Source organism: Triturus cristatus, chromosome 5_2 (assembly GCF_964204655.1).
Source record: "Triturus cristatus chromosome 5_2, aTriCri1.1, whole genome shotgun sequence".
NCBI lineage: Eukaryota > Metazoa > Chordata > Amphibia > Caudata > Salamandridae > Triturus > Triturus cristatus.
This window is the reverse complement of record NC_140588.1, coordinates 553,329,072-553,346,006: the sequence shown is the minus strand read 5'-3', so window position 1 is coordinate 553,346,006 and position 16,935 is coordinate 553,329,072. Positions and strand designations below refer to the sequence as shown.

General features: G+C 33.7%; 6 non-coding genes across 6 annotated transcripts; all 6 read left to right on the top strand.

Moving 5' to 3' along the window:
* The first annotated feature begins 515 nt into the window (after nucleotides 1-515).
* TRNAQ-CUG (transfer RNA glutamine (anticodon CUG)) lies at nucleotides 516-587 on the top strand. The gene has a single exon. It is a non-coding gene; the product is annotated as a tRNA-Gln (tRNA).
* A 2,445-nt stretch (nucleotides 588-3,032) lies between these two features.
* Nucleotides 3,033-3,104, top strand: TRNAQ-CUG (transfer RNA glutamine (anticodon CUG)). The gene has a single exon. It is a non-coding gene; the product is annotated as a tRNA-Gln (tRNA).
* Nucleotides 3,105-5,549: 2,445 nt separating this feature from the next.
* Nucleotides 5,550-5,621, top strand: TRNAQ-CUG (transfer RNA glutamine (anticodon CUG)). The gene has a single exon. It is a non-coding gene; the product is annotated as a tRNA-Gln (tRNA).
* A 2,445-nt stretch (nucleotides 5,622-8,066) lies between these two features.
* On the top strand, nucleotides 8,067-8,138 carry TRNAQ-CUG (transfer RNA glutamine (anticodon CUG)). Its single transcript has one exon. It is a non-coding gene; the product is annotated as a tRNA-Gln (tRNA).
* Nucleotides 8,139-10,560: 2,422 nt separating this feature from the next.
* On the top strand, nucleotides 10,561-10,632 carry TRNAQ-CUG (transfer RNA glutamine (anticodon CUG)). Its single transcript has one exon. It is a non-coding gene; the product is annotated as a tRNA-Gln (tRNA).
* A 4,962-nt stretch (nucleotides 10,633-15,594) lies between these two features.
* Nucleotides 15,595-15,666, top strand: TRNAQ-CUG (transfer RNA glutamine (anticodon CUG)). The gene has a single exon. It is a non-coding gene; the product is annotated as a tRNA-Gln (tRNA).
* Nucleotides 15,667-16,935: the final 1,269 nt, after the last annotated feature.

Here is a 16,935-nt window from a genome sequence, read left to right as displayed (position 1 = left end):
AATTTGATGTCAAAGTATTGTAAAGTTTGTATTGATGTAACTTGTTCAAGCTGATGGACATTTTGAAAGCATTCAATAATTGACTCTTTCAACCTACTGGTGTTGGATTTGAGCTATCAATGAACAAAGATGAAGAAATGGAAAAGCTCAAGAGTAATAAAAAAAGTCCCTCCAAGGTTTCAAATCGGATCATTGGATGCAAAGTCCAAATTGCCAACCATTGCTCTATCGAGCCACCCATGCAGGAGACAGAGACATTGCTTCAGTAGTCTGGAAATGTAGACTGTTTTATTATGCTACAGGCAAAGATGAACATTGTGATATAACTTTTATATTCAGATAAACATTTGAATATTTAACACTTTTATAGAGAATATAGCTGAAAAGAATCAAATCACATTAAATCTCTATCCACTATGACCATTCAAATGAGATATCTTTTTATCAATATAAGAGAAGGACATCACTGATGCGCTCTCTTTTGTTTTAATGGAAAAGGCACTCTTGTGTGAGAGGGTTCCATGGTGTAATGGTTAGCACTCTGGACTCTGAATCCAGCGATCCGAGTTCAAATCTCGGTGGGACCTACTACAATTATGAGATTCACTGTTTAACTCATTTTTTAGAATTTGGTCTAGAAAAAACCTAATATCAATGTTTTATACTGATGCGTATGAACGCATAAGTATGTATAGATGCATACATAGCTTTATCCATCTAGATAGCTGTTAGACAATATAAACATATCAATTATTCATAAACATAAATATTGAAGCTGAACCTAGAAACTGTTCTTTCACATCCACATTGTAAACATGAGTTTATTTTCCTTTCTCATCTATATGGCCAGTAATGAGATAGTTCATTTTTGCTGATTTCTTAGCTGACAACATGCTGGACTTACACAGTGAATTTCATTGTGAATTTCTTTGAAAGTGAATTTCAGATTCACACCTTTAACATGTCTTTCAAAAGATTCAACTTTATTGGTTGTGGATTTACTGTTGAAAATCAGTGTGTAAAATCTTTGTATGTCTGAATTTCAAGATTATTATTCAAACTGCACATCTTCGGTCCCCGTAATACAAAGTTTGACTCCTCAAGTTTTGTTTTAATGAATGCTTTGCAATTAAAAAGTTCCTTGTTCCCCTTATCAATAACAGTAAGATTTTAAAAAGTAATGTCGTGCATCAGGCCCCTGTGATGAGTTTGAGAAACCAGAGTGAGTTTGTAAAATCTCTCATTAGTTTGAGCCATTTAGTTTCCAGGTATTGTAAAAATTCTATTATTTGCTCACATCTAGTAAACTTTTAGAGTATAATCAATAAATTAATGTTTCACCCTACCGGTATTAGATATGTGATATTAATGAATACACTTGAAAGAAAATGATTTGGTCAAGAGTCATAAAATGGTCCTACCGAGATTTGAACTCGGATCTTTGGATTCAAAGTCCAAAGTGCTAACCATTACACCATGGAACCTCCCATGTGAAAGGAGTGCAAACTGCTGCAGCAATGTGGAAATGTCAAAGTTTTTAATATTCTACTGTCAAAGAGAAACTGAATTGGATTGCTTTCCTATTCTGGTAAACTTTTGCATATTGAACTATGTTGGGGAAGGATGTTGCCCAAAAGACTCAAATAACGTTATAACTCTGTTGAACAGTGGTTTTTATGTGAGATAATATTTTTCAATGAAAGATAAGTTGCCCCCTGAGGCAAATCTCTTCTGTCAAAATGGAAAGCTCACCCTGGTACGGGAGGGTGGATGGTGTCGTGGTTAGCACTCTGGACTCTGAAAACAGGGATCTGAGTACAAATTTCAGTGGGACTTATCTGAACATTACAATTTTCTTTTCCATTCAGTTCTTAAAAGTTTTATTTGGAACAACATCACATTTACTTATAAACATGTAAAAATCAACCTGTACATATGTATCTCTGTATATATAGCTATATGTCTCTGTATATTTATAGGAACATATAAACATATAGATTATAAAAATAAATATAATTAGTGGAGGTGAAAATCATGAACAGTTGTTGCCTCTCAGCATTTGAAACATGAGTTTCTACTTCTTTCTCTTTTATATGTCCTGAAATTGAGATAGTCACTTTTTACTCATTATTGATCCAACAATACAGTTGATGTATACAAAGCATATCATATGATTTCTGAATGAAGTTCAAAAATGAGAATTTGATCAGTACCTGTCATGCCTCCGACCAAAAGCTTATATTTTACGATTGGAGATCAACTGTTGTAAATCAGCATGAAAAACATTTTCTTTTCACGATTTCCATACTAATATAAAACAACATTTTTACTAGCTGAATGAGATCATCATTTGGGTTCCTCTATGTTTGATTGAAGAAAACTTCTCATTCAAAATGTGCTATTTTCGCCTTATCAATAGCGGGAAAGCTTAAAAAAGTGATGCTGTGAATCACCCGTCTGAAATGCGTTTGAGAAAATCAGGATATGATTTTATAATGGCTAACTACTTTGTGAAGAAATTTGATGTCAAAGTATTGTAAAGTTTGTATTGATGTAACTTGTTCAAGCTGATGGACATTTTGAAAGCATTCAATAATTGACTCTTTCAACCTACTGGTGTTGGATTTGAGCTATCAATGAACAAAGATGAAGAAATGGAAAAGCTCAAGAGTAATAAAAAAAGTCCCTCCAAGGTTTCAAATCGGATCATTGGATGCAAAGTCCAAATTGCCAACCATTGCTCTATCGAGCCACCCATGCAGGAGACAGAGACATTGCTTCAGTAGTCTGGAAATGTAGACTGTTTTATTATGCTACAGGCAAAGATGAAAATTGTGATATAACTTTTATATTCAGATAAACATTTGAATATTTAACACTTTTATAGAGAATATAGCTGAAAAGAATCAAATCACATTAAATCTCTATCCACTATGACCATTCAAATGAGATATCTTTTTATCAATATAAGAGAAGGACATCACTGATGTGCTCTCTTTTGTCTCAATGGAAAAGGCACTCTTGTGTGAGAGGGTTCCATGGTGTAATGGTTAGCACTCTGGACTCTGAATCCAGCGATCTGAGTTCAAATCTCGGTGGGACCTACTACAATTATGAGATTCACTGTTTAACTCATTTTTTAGAATTTGGTCTAGAAAAAACCTAATATCAATGTTTTATACTGATGCGTATGAACGCATAAGTATGTATAGATGCATACATAGCTTTATCCATCTAGATAGCTGTTAGACAATATGAACATATCAATTATTCATAAACATAAATATTGAAGCTGAACCTAGAAACTGTTCTTTCACATCCACATTGTAAACATGAGTTTATTTTCCTTTCTCATCTATATGGCCAGTAATGAGATAGTTCATTTTTGCTGATTTCTTAGCTGACAACATGCTGGACTTACACAGTGCATTTCATTGTGAATTTCTTTGAAAGTGAATTTCAGATTCACACCTTTAACATGTCTTTCAAAAGATTCAACTTTATTGGTTGTGGATTTACTGTTGAAAATCAGTGTGTAAAATCTTTGTACGTCTGAATTTCAAGATTATTATTCAAACTGCACATCTTCGGTCCCCGTAATACAAAGTTTGACTCCTCAAGTTTTGTTTTAATGAATGCTTTGCAATTAAAAAGTTCCTTGTTCCCCTTATCAATAACAGTAAGATTTTAAAAAGTAATGTCGTGCATCAGGCCCCTGTGATGAGTTTGAGAAACCAGAGTGAGTTTGTAAAATCTCTCATTAGTTTGAGCCATTTAGTTTCCAGGTATTGTAAAAATTCTATTATTTGCTCACATCTAGTAAACTTTTAGAGTATAATCAATAAATTAATTGTTCACCCTACCGGTATTAGATATGTGATATTAATGAATACACTTGAAAGAAAATGATTTGGTCAAGAGTCATAAAATGGTCCCACCGAGATTTGAACTCGGATCTTTGGATTCAAAGTCCAAAGTGCTAACCATTACTCCATGGAACCTCCCATGTGAAAGGAGTGCAAACTGCTGCAGCAATGTGGAAATGTCAAAGTTTTTAATATTCTACTGTCAAAGAGAAACTGAATTGGATTGCTTTCCTATTCTGGTAAACTTTTGCATATTGAACTATGTTGGGGAAGGATGTTGCCCAAAAGACTCAAATAACGTTATAACTCTATTGAACAGTGGTTTTTATGTGAGATAATATTTTTCAATGAAAGATAAGTTGCCCCCTGAGGCAAATCTCTTCTGTCAAAATGGAAAGCTCACCCTGGTACGGGAGGATGGATGGTGTCGTGGTTAGCACTCTGGACTATGAAAACAGGGATCTGAGTACAAATTTCAGTGGGACTTATCTGAACATTACAATTTTCTTTTCCATTCAGTTCTTAAAAGTTTTATTTGGAACAACATCACATTTACTTATAAACATGTAAAAATCAACCTGTACATATGTATCTCTGTATATATAGCTATATGTCTCTGTATATTTATAGGAACATATAAACATATAGATTATAAAAATAAATATAATTAGTGGAGGTGAAAATCATGAACAGTTGTTGCCTCTCAGCATTTGAAACATGAGTTTCTACTTCTTTCTCTTTTATATGTCCTGAAATTGAGATAGTCACTTTTTACTCATTATTGATCCAACAATACAGTTGATGTATACAAAGCATATCATATGATTTCTGAATGAAGTTCAAAAATGAGAATTTGATCAGTACCTGTCATGCCTCCGACCAAAAGCTTATATTTTACGATTGGAGATCAACTGTTGTAAATCAGCATGAAAAACATTTTCTTTTCACGATTTCCATACTAATATAAAACAACATTTTTACTAGCTGAATGAGATCATCATTTGGGTTCCTCTATGTTTGATTGAAGAAAACTTCTCATTCAAAATGTGCTATTTTCGCCTTATCAATAGCGGGAAAGCTTAAAAAAGTGATGCTGTGAATCACCCGTCTGAAATGCGTTTGAGAAAATCAGGATATGATTTTATAATGGCTAACTACTTTGTGAAGAAATTTGATGTCAAAGTATTGTAAAGTTTGTATTGATGTAACTTGTTCAAGCTGATGGACATTTTGAAAGCATTCAATAATTGACTCTTTCAACCTACTGGTGTTGGATTTGAGCTATCAATGAACAAAGATGAAGAAATGGAAAAGCTCAAGAGTAATAAAAAAAGTCCCTCCAAGGTTTCAAATCGGATCATTGGATGCAAAGTCCAAATTGCCAACCATTGCTCTATCGAGCCACCCATGCAGGAGACAGAGACATTGCTTCAGTAGTCTGGAAATGTAGACTGTTTTATTATGCTACAGGCAAAGATGAACATTGTGATATAACTTTTATATTCAGATAAACATTTGAATATTTAACACTTTTATAGAGAATATAGCTGAAAAGAATCAAATCACATTAAATCTCTATCCACTATGACCATTCAAATGAGATATCTTTTTATCAATATAAGAGAAGGACATCACTGATGCGCTCTCTTTTGTCTCAATGGAAAAGGCACTCTTGTGTGAGAGGGTTCCATGGTGTAATGGTTAGCACTCTGGACTCTGAATCCAGCGATCCGAGTTCAAATCTCGGTGGGACCTACTACAATTATGAGATTCACTGTTTAACTCATTTTTTAGAATTTGGTCTAGAAAAAACCTAATATCAATGTTTTATACTGATGCGTATGAACGCATAAGTATGTATAGATGCATACATAGCTTTATCCATCTAGATAGCTGTTAGACAATATAAACATATCAATTATTCATAAACATAAATATTGAAGCTGAACCTAGAAACTGTTCTTTCACATCCACATTGTAAACATGAGTTTATTTTCCTTTCTCATCTATATGGCCAGTAATGAGATAGTTCATTTTTGCTGATTTCTTAGCTGACAACATGCTGGACTTACACAGTGCATTTCATTGTGAATTTCTTTGAAAGTGAATTTCAGATTCACACCTTTAACATGTCTTTCAAAAGATTCAACTTTATTGGTTGTGGATTTACTGTTGAAAATCAGTGTGTAAAATCTTTGTATGTCTGAATTTCAAGATTATTATTCAAACTGCACATCTTCGGTCCCCGTAATACAAAGTTTGACTCCTCAAGTTTTGTTTTAATGAATGCTTTGCAATTAAAAAGTTCCTTGTTCCCCTTATCAATAACAGTAAGATTTTAAAAAGTAATGTCGTGCATCAGGCCCCTGTGATGAGTTTGAGAAACCAGAGTGAGTTTGTAAAATCTCTCATTAGTTTGAGCCATTTAGTTTCCAGGTATTGTAAAAATTCTATTATTTGCTCACATCTAGTAAACTTTTAGAGTATAATCAATAAATTAATTGTTCACCCTACCGGTATTAGATATGTGATATTAATGAATACACTTGAAAGAAAATGATTTGGTCAAGAGTCATAAAATGGTCCTACCGAGATTTGAACTCGGATCTTTGGATTCAAAGTCCAAAGTGCTAACCATTACACCATGGAACCTCCCATGTGAAAGGAGTGCAAACTGCTGCAGCAATGTGGAAATGTCAAAGTTTTTAATATTCTACTGTCAAAGAGAAACTGAATTGGATTGCTTTCCTATTCTGGTAAACTTTTGCATATTGAACTATGTTGGGGAAGGATGTTGCCCAAAAGACTCAAATAACGTTATAACTCTGTTGAACAGTGGTTTTTATGTGAGATAATATTTTTCAATGAAAGATAAGTTGCCCCCTGTGGCAAATCTCTTCTGTCAAAATGGAAAGCTCACCCTGGTACGGGAGGGTGGATGGTGTCGTGGTTAGCACTCTGGACTCTGAAAACAGGGATCTGAGTACAAATTTCAGTGGGACTTATCTGAACATTACAATTTTCTTTTCCATTCAGTTCTTAAAAGTTTTATTTGGAACAACATCACATTTACTTATAAACATGTAAAAATCAACCTGTACATATGTATCTCTGTATATATAGCTATATGTCTCTGTATATTTATAGGAACATATAAACATATAGATTATAAAAATAAATATAATTAGTGGAGGTGAAAATCATGAACGGTTGTTGCCTCTCAGCATTTGAAACATGAGTTTCTACTTCTTTCTCTTTTATATGTCCTGAAATTGAGATAGTCACTTTTTACTCATTATTGATCCAACAATACAGTTGATGTATACAAAGCATATCATATGATTTCTGAATGAAGTTCAAAAATGAGAATTTGATCAGTACCTGTCATGCCTCCGACCAAAAGCTTATATTTTACGATTGGAGATCAACTGTTGTAAATCAGCATGAAAAACATTTTCTTTTCACGATTTCCATACTAATATAAAACAACATTTTTACTAGCTGAATGAGATCATCATTTGGGTTCCTCTATGTTTGATTGAAGAAAACTTCTCATTCAAAATGTGCTATTTTCGCCTTATCAATAGCGGGAAAGCTTAAAAAAGTGATGCTGTGAATCACCCGTCTGAAATGCGTTTGAGAAAATCAGGATATGATTTTATAATGGCTAACTACTTTGTGAAGAAATTTGATGTCAAAGTATTGTAAAGTTTGTATTGATGTAACTTGTTCAAGCTGATGGACATTTTGAAAGCATTCAATAATTGACTCTTTCAACCTACTGGTGTTGGATTTGAGCTATCAATGAACAAAGATGAAGAAATGGAAAAGCTCAAGAGTAATAAAAAAAGTCCCTCCAAGGTTTCAAATCGGATCATTGGATGCAAAGTCCAAATTGCCAACCATTGCTCTATCGAGCCACCCATGCAGGAGACAGAGACATTGCTTCAGTAGTCTGGAAATGTAGACTGTTTTATTATGCTACAGGCAAAGATGAACATTGTGATATAACTTTTATATTCAGATAAACATTTGAATATTTAACACTTTTATAGAGAATATAGCTGAAAATAATCAAATCACATTAAATCTCTATCCACTATGACCATTCAAATGAGATATCTTTTTATCAATATAAGAGAAGGACATCACTGATGCGCTCTCTTTTGTCTCAATGGAAAAGGCACTCTTGTGTGAGAGGGTTCCATGGTGTAATGGTTAGCACTCTGGACTCTGAATCCAGCGATCTGAGTTCAAATCTCGGTGGGACCTACTACAATTATGAGATTCACTGTTTAACTCATTTTTTAGAATTTGGTCTAGAAAAAACCTAATATCAATGTTTTATACTGATGCGTATGAACGCATAAGTATGTATAGATGCATACATAGCTTTATCCATCTAGATAGCTGTTAGACAATATAAACATATCAATTATTCATAAACATAAATATTGAAGCTGAACCTAGAAACTGTTCTTTCACATCCACATTGTAAACATGAGTTTATTTTCCTTTCTCATCTATATGGCCAGTAATGAGATAGTTCATTTTTGCTGATTTCTTAGCTGACAACATGCTGGACTTACACAGTGCATTTCATTGTGAATTTCTTTGAAAGTGAATTTCAGATTCACACCTTTAACATGTCTTTCAAAAGATTCAACTTTATTGGTTGTGGATTTACTGTTGAAAATCAGTGTGTAAAATCTTTGTACGTCTGAATTCCAAGATTATTATTCAAACTGCACATCTTCGGTCCCCGTAATACAAAGTTTGACTCCTCAAGTTTTGTTTTAATGAATGCTTTGCAATTAAAAAGTTCCTTGTTCCCCTTATCAATAACAGTAAGATTTTAAAAAGTAATGTCGTGCATCAGGCCCCTGTGATGAGTTTGAGAAACCAGAGTGAGTTTGTAAAATCTCTCATTAGTTTGAGCCATTTAGTTTCCAGGTATTGTAAAAATTCTATTATTTGCTCACATCTAGTAAACTTTTAGAGTATAATCAATAAATTAATTTTTCACCCTACCGGTATTAGATATGTGATATTAATGAATACACTTGAAAGAAAATGATTTGGTCAAGAGTCATAAAATGGTCCCACCGCGATTTGAACTCGGATCATTGGATTCAAAGTCCAAAGTGCTAACCATTACACCATGGAACCTCCCATGTGAAAGGAGTGCAAACTGCTGCAGCAATGTGGAAATGTCAAAGTTTTTAATATTCTACTGTCAAAGAGAAACTGAATTGGATTGCTTTCCTATTCTGGTAAACTTTTGCATATTGAACTATGTTGGGGAAGGATGTTGCCCAAAAGACTCAAATAACGTTATAACTCTATTGAACAGTGGTTTTTATGTGAGATAATATTTTTCAATGAAAGATAAGTTGCCCCCTGAGGCAAATCTCTTCTGTCAAAATGGAAAGCTCACCCTGGTACGGGAGGATGGATGGTGTCGTGGTTAGCACTCTGGACTCTGAAAACAGGGATCTGAGTACAAATTTCAGTGGGACTTATCTGAACATTACAATTTTCTTTTCCATTCAGTTCTTAAAAGTTTTATTTGGAACAACATCACATTTACTTATAAACATGTAAAAATCAACCTGTACATATGTATCTCTGTATATATAGCTATATGTCTCTGTATATTTATAGGAACATATAAACATATAGATTATAAAAATAAATATAATTAGTGGAGGTGAAAATCATGAACAGTTGTTGCCTCTCAGCATTTGAAACATGAGTTTCTACTTCTTTCTCTTTTATATGTCCTGAAATTGAGATAGTCACTTTTTACTCATTATTGATCCAACAATACAGTTGATGTATACAAAGCATATCATATGATTTCTGAATGAAGTTCAAAAATGAGAATTTGATCAGTACCTGTCATGCCTCCGACCAAAAGCTTATATTTTACGATTGGAGATCAACTGTTGTAAATCAGCATGAAAAACATTTTCTTTTCACGATTTCCATACTAATATAAAACAACATTTTTACTAGCTGAATGAGATCATCATTTGGGTTCCTCTATGTCTGATTGAAGAAAACTTCTCATTCAAAATGTGCTATTTTCGCCTTATCAATAGCGGGAAAGATTAAAAAAGTGATGCTGTGAATCACCCGTCTGAAATGCGTTTGAGAAAATCAGGATATGATTTTATAATGGCTAACTACTTTGTGAAGAAATTTGATGTCAAAGTATTGTAAAGTTTGTATTGATGTAACTTGTTCAAGCTGATGGACATTTTGAAAGCATTCAATAATTGACTCTTTCAACCTACTGGTGTTGGATTTGAGCTATCAATGAACAAAGATGAAGAAATGGAAAAGCTCAAGAGTAATAAAAAAAGTCCCTCCAAGGTTTCAAATCGGATCATTGGATGCAAAGTCCAAATTGCCAACCATTGCTCTATCGAGCCACCCATGCAGGAGACAGAGACATTGCTTCAGTAGTCTGGAAATGTAGACTGTTTTATTATGCTACAGGCAAAGATGAACATTGTGATATAACTTTTATATTCAGATAAACATTTGAATATTTAACACTTTTATAGAGAATATAGCTGAAAAGAATCAAATCACATTAAATCTCTATCCACTATGACCATTCAAATGAGATATCTTTTTATCAATATAAGAGAAGGACATCACTGAAAAGTGCACTCTTGTGTGAGAGGGTTCCATGGTGTAATGGTTAGCACTCTGGACTCTGAATCCAGCGATCTGAGTTCAAATCTCGGTGGGACCTACTACAATTATGAGATTCACTGTTTAACTCATTTTTTAGAATTTGGTCTAGAAAAAACCTAATATCAATGTTTTATACTGATGCGTAATAACGCATAAGTATGTATAGATGCATACATAGCTTTATCCATCTAGATAGCTGTTAGACAATATGAACATATCAATTATTCATAAACATAAATATTGAAGCTGAACCTAGAAACTGTTCTTTCACATCCACATTGTAAACATGAGTTTATTTTCCTTTCTCATCTATATGGCCAGTAATGAGATAGTTCATTTTTGCTGATTTCTTAGCTGACAACATGCTGGACTTACACAGTGCATTTCATTGTGAATTTCTTTGAAAGTGAATTTCAGATTCACACCTTTGACATGTCTTTCAAAAGATTCAACTTTATTGGTTGTGGATTTACTGTTGAAAATCAGTGTGTAAAATCTTTGTACGTCTGAATTTCAAGATTATTATTCAAACTGCACATCTTCGGTCCCCGTAATACAAAGTTTGACTCCTCAAGTTTTGTTTTAATGAATGCTTTGCAATTAAAAAGTTCCTTGTTCCCCTTATCAATAACAGTAAGATTTTGAAAAGTAATGTCGTGCATCAGGCCCCTGTGATGAGTTTGAGAAACCAGAGTGAGTTTGTAAAATCTCTCATTATTTTGAGCCATTTAGTTTCCAGGTATTGTAAAAATTCTATTATTTGCTCACATCTAGTAAACTTTTAGAGTATAATCAATAAATTAATTGTTCACCCTACCGGTATTAGATATGTGATATTAATGAATACACTTGAAAGAAAATGATTTGGTCAAGAGTCATAAAATGGTCCCACCGCGATTTGAACTCGGATCATTGGATTCAAAGTCCAAAGTGCTAACCATTACACCATGGAACCTCCCATGTGAAAGGAGTGCAAACTGCTGCAGCAATGTGGAAATGTCAAAGTTTTTAATATTCTACTGTCAAAGAGAAACTGAATTGGATTGCTTTCCTATTCTGGTAAACTTTTGCATATTGAACTATGTTGGGGAAGGATGTTGCCCAAAAGACTCAAATAACGTTATAACTCTGTTGAACAGTGGTTTTTATGTGAGATAATATTTTTCAATGAAAGATAAGTTGCCCCCTGAGGCAAATCTCTTCTGTCAAAATGGAAAGCTCACCCTGGTACGGGAGGGTGGATGGTGTCGTGGTTAGCACTCTGGACTCTGAAAACAGGGATCTGAGTACAAATTTCAGTGGGACTTATCTGAACATTACAATTTTCTTTTCCATTCAGTTCTTAAAAGTTTTATTTGGAACAACATCACATTTACTTATAAACATGTAAAAATCAACCTGTACATATGTATCTCTGTATATATAGCTATATGTCTCTGTATATTTATAGGAACATATAAACATATAGATTATAAAAATAAATATAATTAGTGGAGGTGAAAATCATGAACAGTTGTTGCCTCTCAGCATTTGAAACATGAGTTTCTACTTCTTTCTCTTTTATATGTCCTGAAATTGAGATAGTCACTTTTTACTCATTATTGATCCAACAATACAGTTGATGTATACAAAGCATATCATATGATTTCTGAATGAAGTTCAAAAATGAGAATTTGATCAGTACCTGTCATGCCTCCGACCAAAAGCTTATATTTTACGATTGGAGATCAACTGTTGTAAATCAGCAAGAAAAACATTTTCTTTTCACGATTTCCATACTAATATAAAACAACATTTTTACTAGCTGAATGAGATCATCATTTGGGTTCCTCTATGTTTGATTGAAGAAAACTTCTCATTCAAAATGTGCTATTTTCGCCTTATCAATAGCGGGAAAGCTTAAAAATGTGATGCTGTGAATCACCCGTCTGAAATGCGTTTGAGAAAATCAGGATATGATTTTATAATGGCTAACTACTTTGTGAAGAAATTTGATGTCAAAGTATTGTAAAGTTTGTATTGATGTAACTTGTTCAAGCTGATGGACATTTTGAAAGCATTCAATAATTGACTCTTTCAACCTACTGGTGTTGGATTTGAGCTATCAATGAACAAAGATGAAGAAATGGAAAAGCTCAAGAGTAATAAAAAAAGTCCCTCCAAGGTTTCAAATCGGATCATTGGATGCAAAGTCCAAATTGCCAACCATTGCTCTATCGAGCCACCCATGCAGGAGACAGAGACATTGCTTCAGTAGTCTGGAAATGTAGACTGTTTTATTATGCTACAGGCAAAGATGAACATTGTGATATAACTTTTATATTCAGATAAACATTTGAATATTTAACACTTTTATAGAGAATATAGCTGAAAAGAATCAAATCACATTAAATCTCTATCCACTATGACCATTCAAATGAGATATCTTTTTATCAATATAAGAGAAGGACATCACTGATGCGCTCTCTTTTGTCTCAATGGAAAAGGCACTCTTGTGTGAGAGGGTTCCAAGGTGTAATGGTTAGCACTCTGGACTCTGAATCCAGCGATCCGAGTTCAAATCTCGGTGGGACCTACTACAATTATGAGATTCACTGTTTAACTCATTTTTTAGAATTTGGTCTAGAAAAAACCTAATATCAATGTTTTATACTGATGCGTATGAACGCATAAGTATGTATAGATGCATACATAGCTTTATCCATCTAGATAGCTGTTAGACAATATGAACATATCAATTATTCATAAACATAAATATTGAAGCTGAACCTAGAAACTGTTCTTTCACATCCACATTGTAAACATGAGTTTATTTTCCTTTCTCATCTATATGGCCAGTAATGAGATAGTTCATTTTTGCTGATTTCTTATCTGACAACATGCTGGACTTACACAGTGCATTTCATTGTGAATTTCTTTGAAAGTGAATTTCAGATTCACACCTTTGACATGTCTTTCAAAAGATTCAACTTTATTGGTTGTGGATTTACTGTTGAAAATCAGTGTGTAAAATCTTTGTACGTCTGAATTTCAAGATTATTATTCAAAATGCACATCTTCGGTCCCCGTAATACAAAGTTTGACTCCTCAAGTTTTGTTTTAATGAATGCTTTGCAATTAAAAAGTTCCTTGTTCCCCTTATCAATAACAGTAAGATTTTGAAAAGTAATGTCGTGCATCAGGCCCCTGTGATGAGTTTGAGAAACCAGAGTGAGTTTGTAAAATCTCTCATTATTTTGAGCCATTTAGTTTCCAGGTATTGTAAAAATTCTATTATTTGCTCACATCTAGTAAACTTTTAGAGTATAATCAATAAATTAATTGTTCACCCTACCGGTATTAGATATGTGATATTAATGAATACACTTGAAAGAAAATGATTTGGTCAAGAGTCATAAAATGGTCCCACCGCGATTTGAACTCGAATCATTGGATTCAAAGTCCAAAGTGCTAACCATTACACCATGGAACCTCCCATGTGAAAGGAGTGCAAACTGCTGCAGCAATGTGGAAATGTCAAAGTTTTTAATATTCTACTGTCAAAGAGAAACTGAATTGGATTGCTTTCCTATTCTGGTAAACTTTTGCATATTGAACTATGTTGGGGAAGGATGTTGCCCAAAAGACTCAAATAACGTTATAACTCTGTTGAACAGTGGTTTTTATGTGAGATAATATTTTTCAATGAAAGATAAGTTGCCCCCTGAGGCAAATCTCTTCTGTCAAAATGGAAAGCTCACCCTGGTACGGGAGGGTGGATGGTGTCGTGGTTAGCACTCTGGACTCTGAAAACAGGGATCTGAGTACAAATTTCAGTGGGACTTATCTGAACATTACAATTTTCTTTTCCATTCAGTTCTTAAAAGTTTTATTTGGAACAACATCACATTTACTTATAAACATGTAAAAATCAACCTGTACATATGTATCTCTGTATATATAGCTATATGTCTCTGTATATTTATAGGAACATATAAACATATAGATTATAAAAATAAATATAATTAGTGGAGGTGAAAATCATGAACAGTTGTTGCCTCTCAGCATTTGAAACATGAGTTTCTACTTCTTTCTCTTTTATATGTCCTGAAATTGAGATAGTCACTTTTTACTCATTATTGATCCAACAATACAGTTGATGTATACAAAGCATATCATATGATTTCTGAATGAAGTTCAAAAATGAGAATTTGATCAGTACCTGTCATGCCTCCGACCAAAAGCTTATATTTTACGATTGGAGATCAACTGTTGTAAATCAGCATGAAAAACATTTTCTTTTCACGATTTCCATACTAATATAAAACAACATTTTTACTAGCTGAATGAGATCATCATTTGGGTTCCTCTATGTTTGATTGAAGAAAACTTCTCATTCAAAATGTGCTATTTTCGCCTTATCAATAGCGGGAAAGCTTAAAAAAGTGATGCTGTGAATCACCCGTCTGAAATGCGTTTGAGAAAATCAGGATATGATTTTATAATGGCTAACTACTTTGTGAAGAAATTTGATGTCAAAGTATTGTAAAGTTTGTATTGATGTAACTTGTTCAAGCTGATGGACATTTTGAAAGCATTCAATAATTGACTCTTTCAACCTACTGGTGTTGGATTTGAGCTATCAATGAACAAAGATGAAGAAATGGAAAAGCTCAAGAGTAATAAAAAAAGTCCCTCCAAGGTTTCAAATCGGATCATTGGATGCAAAGTCCAAATTGCCAACCATTGCTCTATCGAGCCACCCATGCAGGAGACAGAGACATTGCTTCAGTAGTCTGGAAATGTAGACTGTTTTATTATGCTACAGGCAAAGATGAACATTGTGATATAACTTTTATATTCAGATAAACATTTGAATATTTAACACTTTTATAGAGAATATAGCTGAAAAGAATCAAATCACATTAAATCTCTATCCACTATGACCATTCAAATGAGATATCTTTTTATCAATATAAGAGAAGGACATCACTGATGCGCTCTCTTTTGTCTCAATGGAAAAGGCACTCTTGTGTGAGAGGGTTCCATGGTGTAATGGTTAGCACTCTGGACTCTGAATCCAGCGATCCGAGTTCAAATCTCGGTGGGACCTACTACAATTATGAGATTCACTGTTTAACTCATTTTTTAGAATTTGGTCTAGAAAAAACCTAATATCAATGTTTTATACTGATGCGTATGAACGCATAAGTATGTATAGATGCATACATAGCTTTATCCATCTAGATAGCTGTTAGACAATATGAACATATCAATTATTCATAAACATAAATATTGAAGCTGAACCTAGAAACTGTTCTTTCACATCCACATTGTAAACATGAGTTTATTTTCCTTTCTCATCTATATGGCCAGTAATGAGATAGTTCATTTTTGCTGATTTCTTAGCTGACAACATGCTGGACTTACACAGTGCATTTCATTGTGAATTTCTTTGAAAGTGAATTTCAGATTCACACCTTTGACATGTCTTTCAAAAGATTCAACTTTATTGGTTGTGGATTTACTGTTGAAAATCAGTGTGTAAAATCTTTGTACGTCTGAATTTCAAGATTATTATTCAAAATGCACATCTTCGGTCCCCGTAATACAAAGTTTGACTCCTCAAGTTTTGTTTTAATGAATGCTTTGCAATTAAAAAGTTCCTTGTTCCCCTTATCAATAACAGTAAGATTTTGAAAAGTAATGTCGTGCATCAGGCCCCTGTGATGAGTTTGAGAAACCAGAGTGAGTTTGTAAAATCTCTCATTATTTTGAGCCATTTAGTTTCCAGGTATTGTAAAAATTCTATTATTTGCTCACATCTAGTAAACTTTTAGAGTATAATCAATAAATTAATTGTTCACCCTACCGGTATTAGATATGTGATATTAATGAATACACTTGAAAGAAAATGATTTGGTCAAGAGTCATAAAATGGTCCCACCGCGATTTGAACTCGGATCATTGGATTCAAAGTCCAAAGTGCTAACCATTACACCATGGAACCTCCCATGTGAAAGGAGTGCAAACTGCTGCAGCAATGTGGAAATGTCAAAGTTTTTAATATTCTACTGTCAAAGAGAAACTGAATTGGATTGCTTTCCTATTCTGGTAAACTTTTGCATATTGAACTATGTTGGGGAAGGATGTTGCCCAAAAGACTCAAATAACGTTATAACTCTGTTGAACAGTGGTTTTTATGTGAGATAATATTTTTCAATGAAAGATAAGTTGCCCCCTGAGGCAAATCTCTTCTGTCAAAATGGAAAGCTCACCCTGGTACGGGAGGGTGGATGGTGTCGTGGTTAGCACTCTGGACTCTGAAAACAGGGATCTGAGTACAAATTTCAGTGGGACTTATCTGAACATTACAATTTTC